Source organism: Megascapheus bottae, chromosome 5 (assembly GCF_031878675.1).
Source record: "Megascapheus bottae isolate mThoBot1 chromosome 5, mThoBot2.hap1, whole genome shotgun sequence".
NCBI classification, from domain to species: Eukaryota; Metazoa; Chordata; class Mammalia; order Rodentia; family Geomyidae; genus Megascapheus; species Megascapheus bottae.
In genome coordinates this window covers 72124348-72132640 of record NC_143513.1, presented here as the reverse complement: position 1 = coordinate 72132640, position 8293 = coordinate 72124348, and positions in this window count along the sequence as shown.

Sequence of the window (8293 nt, the reverse complement as noted above, 5' to 3'; positions counted from 1 at the left end):
GAACTTAGAAACCAAGATTTTGCAGATGTAATCAAAGATCTCAGTGTGAGTTTACTGGATTATTCACATGGGCCCTCACCTGATGACAAAGTTCTTTATAAGAAAGAGATAATTGAGTGAGGCAAGACCCAAAAGAGAAGATGATGTGAAGACAGAGTCAGAATGTAGAATAAAACAGTACCAAGTTAAGAGTTGGCAGTGTCTAATGGAAGTGGAGAGGCCTGGGCAGATTTCCCCTCAGGGACTCCAGAAAAAGCAAAGATTCTGTTGACATTTTGAATTTGGACTCCTAGCCTCCAGAACTATGAGTGAATAAATGGATGTGGCTTTGAGCCACCCAGTTTATGTTAATTTGTGACAGCAGCACAGGAAACTAACACTCCACTCAGTGGCTTGGCTTCAAGAATGAGAAGACAAGATACAAGGACTAAGCTGGGCTAGGGAGCCTGCCAACACTGGCAGAGCTGCTAGTACCCCAGCTACTTGAGAAAGAAGGGAGAAATAACCATTTCTAGTTGTAGACAGCCAAATTTTAGCTTTTTTTAAAAAAAGAAAAGACATATGAAGTAAGAAATAAGAAAAAGACAGATCCAAATCAAAACACAAAAAGTGAAAAGAGCAAAAGAAAAATTTTATTAGACAAGACAAAGAATTAGAATCTTGAATATCAACAAATGGGGGAAGAAGAGGATGAGAGAAATGGAGACAGAGACAGCCCAGTGAAAAATAGATACAGGATAACTGCCTAACAAGCACACACAAGGCCCTGAATTCAAATTCCAGTATCATTAAACAGCAACAACAAAGACATAGGAGTAATTCATTAAGTAAAGTCAGAAAAATACAAGAAAAAAAAAACAAAGCCTAAAGTCATGAAATTATGTCTAATTTCATTAGCAATCAGGAAAATACAGAATATAACAATGCCAGTAGATCACTCCTACCAGACTGGCAAAGATAAAAATAAAAGTTTGATGATGTACAGAAATAAATTCTTCACACAACTAAACTGGTACAATCCCTTTGTAAAATGGAATTCACTTTATACTTTCTCTACCAGGGATTCAAGTTCTAGGTACATTCCAATTCTCATGTTGGTTAGCAAAGAAGCATATAAAGGAGGTCATTGTTGTCTATAGTAGTGAAAACTATGTTTGAAATTATAAAAACAGTCAGCAGAGAGAGGAGATACCATCTCTGGTATGTACTGGAAATATTCCATAATAGCTAAAATGCATGAACTACATGTACCTGGCCCTCAAAACATATTGAGTAAAGACAACTAAATTATATTAATAAAAAAAGCAATCAGAATGATTCTATTTGAATAAATAATTTATGGATATATATAACTGTAAAAAGAACAACATCAAATTCAAGATGGCAGTTGGCTATATAGGAAGGATAGACAACAGTAAAGGATAATATCTGAGAAGACTTGGTATAGAAAAAGCAGTACCTGGAACAAAAGCTATCTTTCCCTTTTTTACAAACAGAATTGGCTGATTCCCTTGGCTTCCCAATGGGAAACTTTAACCCCTTGTATTCTTGAGCTACAGATAATAACTGAGCATCTCTAGATTTTTCCCACTTTCAAGTCCTCAGAGAGTACAGAAAAAAATTTCATCTATGAGAAATTTCTCTACAATGGGTAATTGCATCACTCACAAATATAACTGGATTTGCCTTAACTATTTCATTTGGTGGTTCATTCATTGACTCAGCCACCATCTGGTATCTGTTACCTACCAGACTTAGTGTTAGGCTCTTGGCCTTTTATAGTCTTAAAAATAGACCTGTGTGTTCCTTGAAAGAGCAGCTGTTATGGTGGAATAACTGTGGCATGTGTGCAAAATGGAACCCAGGGTGAGCTCTAAGAGGTCTCCCTTTGCTGTGAGTTTGCTGTGAGTTTAAGTGTTTACTCAGCTGGGTATATTTCATCTTCTTATCTGTGCTTCATGAAGGCTGTCTGAAACCCAAGACCATGTGGTGGTGTCTAGCCTTGCCTTCCAACCAGAACACACATCCTTCCCTCATTTTGGGAAGGGGAGAATGGGGGTGGGAGCCCATTTGTAATTGCCTTTGCATTGCAGGCATACTTGTGAGGGACACAAATAAGAAAACATTCAAAATATTTGATGAATTCGGGATGAGGTTCTATAGCTTTGGCCTCACAGATTGTCATTAGAGGCAAGAAGGCAATTCTCTTGTGGTGGGCAGGGCCTATTTTTTTTTTTTCAGATAAAGACAGAGGTTTTTCAGAGATTTCCAAGTCCTGCAATAACTAGATAAAAAAATGACTAGACCAAGAAAACTAACTGTGTAACACAGGTGTGTGTTTTACTATGAATCAATCATTTCATGGCAGAAAGGTAAAGATAGACAGGAGGAGGAGGAGATAAAGGGAGGAGGAAGAGAAGAAAAACAAGGAGGACCAAGAAGACAGGAGCAGGAAGAGGAAGAGGAGGAGAACAAGAATGAAGAAGAGTAAATGTAAAAGTACATTTGTGAGTGAAACATTCATTTATTTATTCATACAACCAACATTTAGGCAATTGTCTCCGGTGAAACCTTTCTCAGCCTGAGGAATGCTCTTATGTAAGACACACAGCTTTCCTTGCCATAAAAAGGATTTGCTTTTCACTGGCATCTGTACATGGAATCACATTAGAGTAGTAAAGCAGGCCAGGTGTTCTCATAAAATGATGTCCAGTAAAGGTCACTCTGGGCAATCAAAGAGGGATTGGTCATTTTTGTCTTAGATTTTATTTTTACCTTATTTTTCTCCCTATGTCTTCAATGACCTCTTCTAGGAAGACAAATGATATGTGTATTTAGCCCTGTTCCTTTGCATTCATTGTGAATTAACACTCATGCCCAGAAACAATCAAAATCTTCTTTTGTAACTAATAGGTTGAGGTAAAAGCTGGGCATTTTGGGGTGATCTAGAATCACCTCTCTACTCATCACTCATTATCCCCAGCAGGAACCCCTTCTCTTCCCTCAGCTGGTCAGCTCTGCTCCCAATCTTCCCCATCATGGATTGTGCCTCCTGCCTCCATGACTTTTGTCTGGCTGGCTGCTTCCTCTTCACACCTGCCTGAGGCCTCTCTAGTGGACAGCACCAGCTCGGATGCCCTCTTCCTCTAAACCATCCCTCAAATCCCCATGCTCCTCTCAATACCCTTCTTGGACTACCTGTGATCCAGCAACTGCTGACACACTTCATTTTCTCCTCCTCATTTGCTGACTAGGTTTATTTGCTAGGTTGTATTTAGATCTCTCTCCCTCCCTCCCTCCCTCCCTCTCTCTCTCTCTCTCTCTCCAGTCCTAGAGCTTGAACTCAGGGCCTGAGCACTGACTTTAGGCTAGTGTGCTCTACCATTTAAGCCACAGCACCACTACCAGTTTTTTCTATGTATGTGGTACCAGGGAACTGAACCTGGATCTTTGTGCATGCTAGGCAAGCACTCTACCACTAGGCCAAACTCCTGGCCCCCTCTAGTCTATTTGGGGGGGGAGGGTTATGGGGCTTGAACTTGTCCTGGCACTGTCCCTGAGCTCTTCAGCTCAAGGCTACTACTCTACCCTGAGCCAAGCCCCACTTCCCATTTTCTAGAGGTTAACTAGAGATAAGAATCTCAGGTCCTTTTGTGCCTGGGCTGGCTTTGAACCTTGATCCTCAGGTCTCAGCCTCCTGAGTAGCTAGGATTACAGGTGCGAGCCACCATGTCCTGCTTTAGTCTATTTCTTTAAGTAGATTAATTAAATAATCTCTGGTTAATTCACAGATGGTTGAGTGATGGGCAAATCAATTAGCAACTAACAGATTTTTCTTGAATGTTGTATGTCAACTCAATTCATTTCTACCGGTAATAATGGTAAACAAAGAGGGACTTAGAACTTTAGAAAATAAGGATCCATATCATGTTACCATGGGAAATACATCATACTCATTCACATCTCTCTCTACTAGCTCAGCTCAACTATTTCTAGGATTGTGGCACACATCTATAATTCTAGCTACTCAGGAGGCTGAGTTCTGAGTATCCTGTTTCAAACCCAGCTCAGGCAGAAAAGTCTATCCATAACTACTACTACTTTTATCCATAACTACTAAACAGAAAGTCGAGAGTGGCAAGGTGCTGGTGGTTCACACCTGTAATCAAAGATAGCCCAAGAAAGTCTGTGAGACTCCTAATTAACCATACAGCTAGAAGTGGAGGTGTGGCTCACGTAGCAGAACCCCACCCTTGATTGGAAAGCAAGAGTGTGCAGTCCTGAGTTCATCCTTCCCCTCCCCCTCCCCCAACCAAGTGCCAGCCCACAAATAGGTTCACTTGCACACAAACTCAATATCAAAACTGTGGGTTCAAGTCAGTGCTTGAATGATGAGTATGGATTTGATTGTAGGCCAGGAACCCTGGTGTTTCATTGTTGCTACCCAATTAAGAGATACAGGTGGTTGGGGGAAGGGAACCAGAGTTACAGTCTTCCCACGAGCCCAGGATGCGAGGCATACTGCAAATGGAACTATCCATGTATGGACTTCTGGGGACTGTTTGTTCACATGGCAGGAGGTGGTAGCAATGATAGTAGCAATAGTACCACATACCCATGAACATGGCTACAATTCAATGTGGAAATCACAGTGCCAATTAATTAAAAGGGGAAGCTAAGTCACGAGAGGAAAAACAGGTGGTTATTTGAACCAAGGCTCCTGTCTAATGGGGGACTTCCTGAAGGACAAAAAAGAAGTGGATCTGAGGAAATATTTGATCCAGAGCAGAGAGACAACTCCCACAATCTGTGGTACTGATAAACTGTCCCTCCTTGGAGATATTTCTGTCTAAAGAACCAGACCCCAATTCTGGGAGATAGTACTCTCTCACTAAAAACAATGCTGGAGAAAAACTAGCATACCCTTCTTTCTAAAGCTGTAAAATATCAACCCCCTCTCTTTGCCTTTCATATCTAGTGCCTTGTTTCAAAGTGCAAATCTTATATTTATCTATTATTATCACCATTAAAATTTTGTACTGGGACTTAATCTTAGAGCTTTGAGTTCTTGCTTAGCTGGCTTATTCATATCCAGTGCTCTTCCACTTAAGCCACACTTCCAGTCCCATTTTTTGCTGGCCAGTTGGAGATGGAGAATGGAAGGCTGACTTCAAACCATGATCCTCTGGGGCTCGGTTTCCTGAGTAGCTAAGATTATAAGTATGAGACCCTGCTCCTTAGCTGTATTTGTATATTATTTTAAAGTGAGTATCTCCTTGTATTTTGTATAAATTCATTCTCTTAGAAACACTGTCTCTAAATTATTGCATAGAATGAAGAATTTCTAGCATTTTAAAATAGAATTTGATTATTTACAGATGTAATTCTCTCTTTCCCTCTCTCCATCTATCTACATATATATATACACATTTGAAGTGAGTGTTCTGTATTGAGTTAATAGATAAAATGTTCTGTCCTCTAGCTTTGGACTTCTACATATTTCTGGGAAGATTCTGATGGTAGAGATTCAATTTGGATATTCCCAAGTCCATATTCTATTCATGGAAGACAGTTCACAAAATTGCTAAGACTTGTTTACAAATATATGCTAAATATATTGGCTTATTCATCCTAGCTACTTAGGAGGGTGAGATCTGAGATCATGCTTCAAAGTCAGCATGGGCAGGAAAGTCTGTGAGACTCTTACATCCTAATCACTAAAAAGCCAGACCTAGAGCTGTGCTCAACTGGTAGAGTGCCAGCCTGGAGCAAAAAATAAGCTCAGGGTCAGTGCTTACGCTTCAAGTTCAAGCCCTAAGACTAACACACACAAAAAAGAGAAAGCAATAAATGTTTCTCTTCCTCCCCCTTCTCTTCTTTTCTTCGTCCCTCTCTTATGTGTGCATGTATTCATTTATCCTATGCACATTATCATCATTTTTCTTCTAGACATCTCCATAAAATGAATGAGCAAAGTTACAGTGAGAAACAAATACAGGTTAAGAACTTGACCACAGATCACAGAAAGTTCCAGAATACAGAAAGTCTAGAGATTACAAGTTAAGCAACTGGCATAAATCATTAATCTCTCCGAGTTTGCTTCATTTGTCAAAGTACTGTCTGGCAGAGCTGATACAAAGATCAAATAGATGAATAAATGAGAACATGTAAACTAAGAGGTACTTAGTTAGCTATGAGTAGATATCACATTCAGCCCCACACTGATGATTAGAATCTGAGTTACTTTCTGACTGCCAGTTTCATTTTTTCCCTTAACTTTGAATTAATCACCTGCCAATTTTCTTTTTATGGGAACTTGAACCTTGATAGACTGGGGAAGGCTGGTTTCAGCAGCTGCAGAACTTTTTTTCTGATACTTTTCATTCCAAAGAAATTGATGAAATTCCACTGAGTAGAGAGAAGGAAAACACCAAATATTTCTTAAATAGCAGAACAGGATTTTAGAAAAAGGCTGCACAGGGAGTATGGGGTAAGGGGTGGTAAAAACAAACAAAACTTTAAATAGAGATGTGAAACTCTTTCTAAGACGGGTTCTCTCTTTTCAATGTCCTAAAGACCCTATCTGGACAAGTCACAGGCCAATGCACTATATGAACATGGTAAATCTTTGTTCAGTTCTACCTTTTACCACTCTGTCATATCCTAACTAATCTCAAAACCTGCTCTCTGTATCTCTGTCTCTGTCTCTGTCTGTCTCTCTTTTTCTCTCCCCGTCCTGAGGCTTGAACTCAGAGCCTGCACTGTCCCTGAGCTTGTGTTCAAGGACAGCACTCTACTACTTGAGCCACAGCACCATGTTTTGCTTTTTCTGTTCATGTGGTACTGAGGAATTGAACCCAGGGCTTCATTCATGCTAAGCAAGCACTGTACCACTACGCCATATTCCCAGCCCCAAACCTTCTCTCTTAGACCTAAACTAGACTAATAGCTATGAGTTGCTAATGCTGTCTAAAAAACTATTAACAATACAACTCTTGGTCATTTGTCCAAAAGAATGTAAGTCAGAATATAATAGAGATAACTGAACATCCATGTTTATTGAAGCATTATTCACAATTCCCAAGTACAGAAACTGTCCAGATGCCCTACTACTGATGGATCTTAAATATATGGTATAAATACACAAGATAATATTATTTAGCCATAGAGAATGAAATTATGTCATTTCAGGGGCTTGCAAACCATATTAGGTGAAGTAAGCCAGGCTGAGAAAGGCAAAGAACACATGTTTTCTTTCATATGTGTATGCTAGACCTAAATCATACAATCATCTATGTAAACACAGATAAGATCATATACCCGTATGAGCAATCAAAGGTATATTCAAGCATAAGACACCATGATATAATTCCTTCAAACCATTAACATGCACTTTAACCAAACAGAATATTGGGAAGTTGAAACATTGCTTGCTTGAGGTGTAGGCATTAGTTTCAAGGGGCATACTGATATGGGCAGGCAGGGAGGGCAAATATAGACAAAAATACTTTAAATTCATATGTGAAGGTGGAATACAGCAACATGATGAGGCTGGTTGGGGAAGGGAGGGCAGAGAATGGCACAGGGGTGATAGTGATCAAGAGGCTATGTACACATAAATAGACTTGTTCAAATGAAAGCTCCTTCACAACTAATTGATGACAATAAGAAATTCTTTTTTTTGCCCGCATCGGTCGGGGCTTGAACTCAGGGCCTGAGCACTGTCCTTGGGCTTTCTCAGTGCTAGAGCTTTACCTCTTGAGCTGTAGCACCATGTATGTGGTACCTAGGATTGAACCCTTTGTGCATGCTAGGCAAGCATTCTACCACTAGGCCAAACTCCCGGCCTCAAGGAGTAAAAATTTTAAAAATAGCTTTATATAATCTTACAAAAGTACCTTTGCATTCTGCTTATTGTGAATTTTTTAAATTGCACATTTCTCCCCTCCTCCCCAACCCTCCCCACCCCCTCTGCCTTTTGTTTTTCTTTCTTTTACCAGTACTGGGACTTGAATGAAGAGCTTGAGCGTGCTCAAGTCTGGTGTTCTACCACAGTATACCTTCTAGCTTGTGTGGTAGAAGGTGGGGTAGAAAATGGGAAATAAGAGTTTCTTAGGTTTGTCTGCCTAGGCTGGCTTCAAACCACCTTCTGAATAGCTGAGGTGACAGAAGTGAGCCACCAATGCCAGGTTCTTCCAAAGTTTTAAGTATCATTTTGCATGCAAGTGTCTTAGTTGTATAAATAATATTCCATTATAGATCACCCTGTTCGTTTTTCTGTCTAAATGCTACA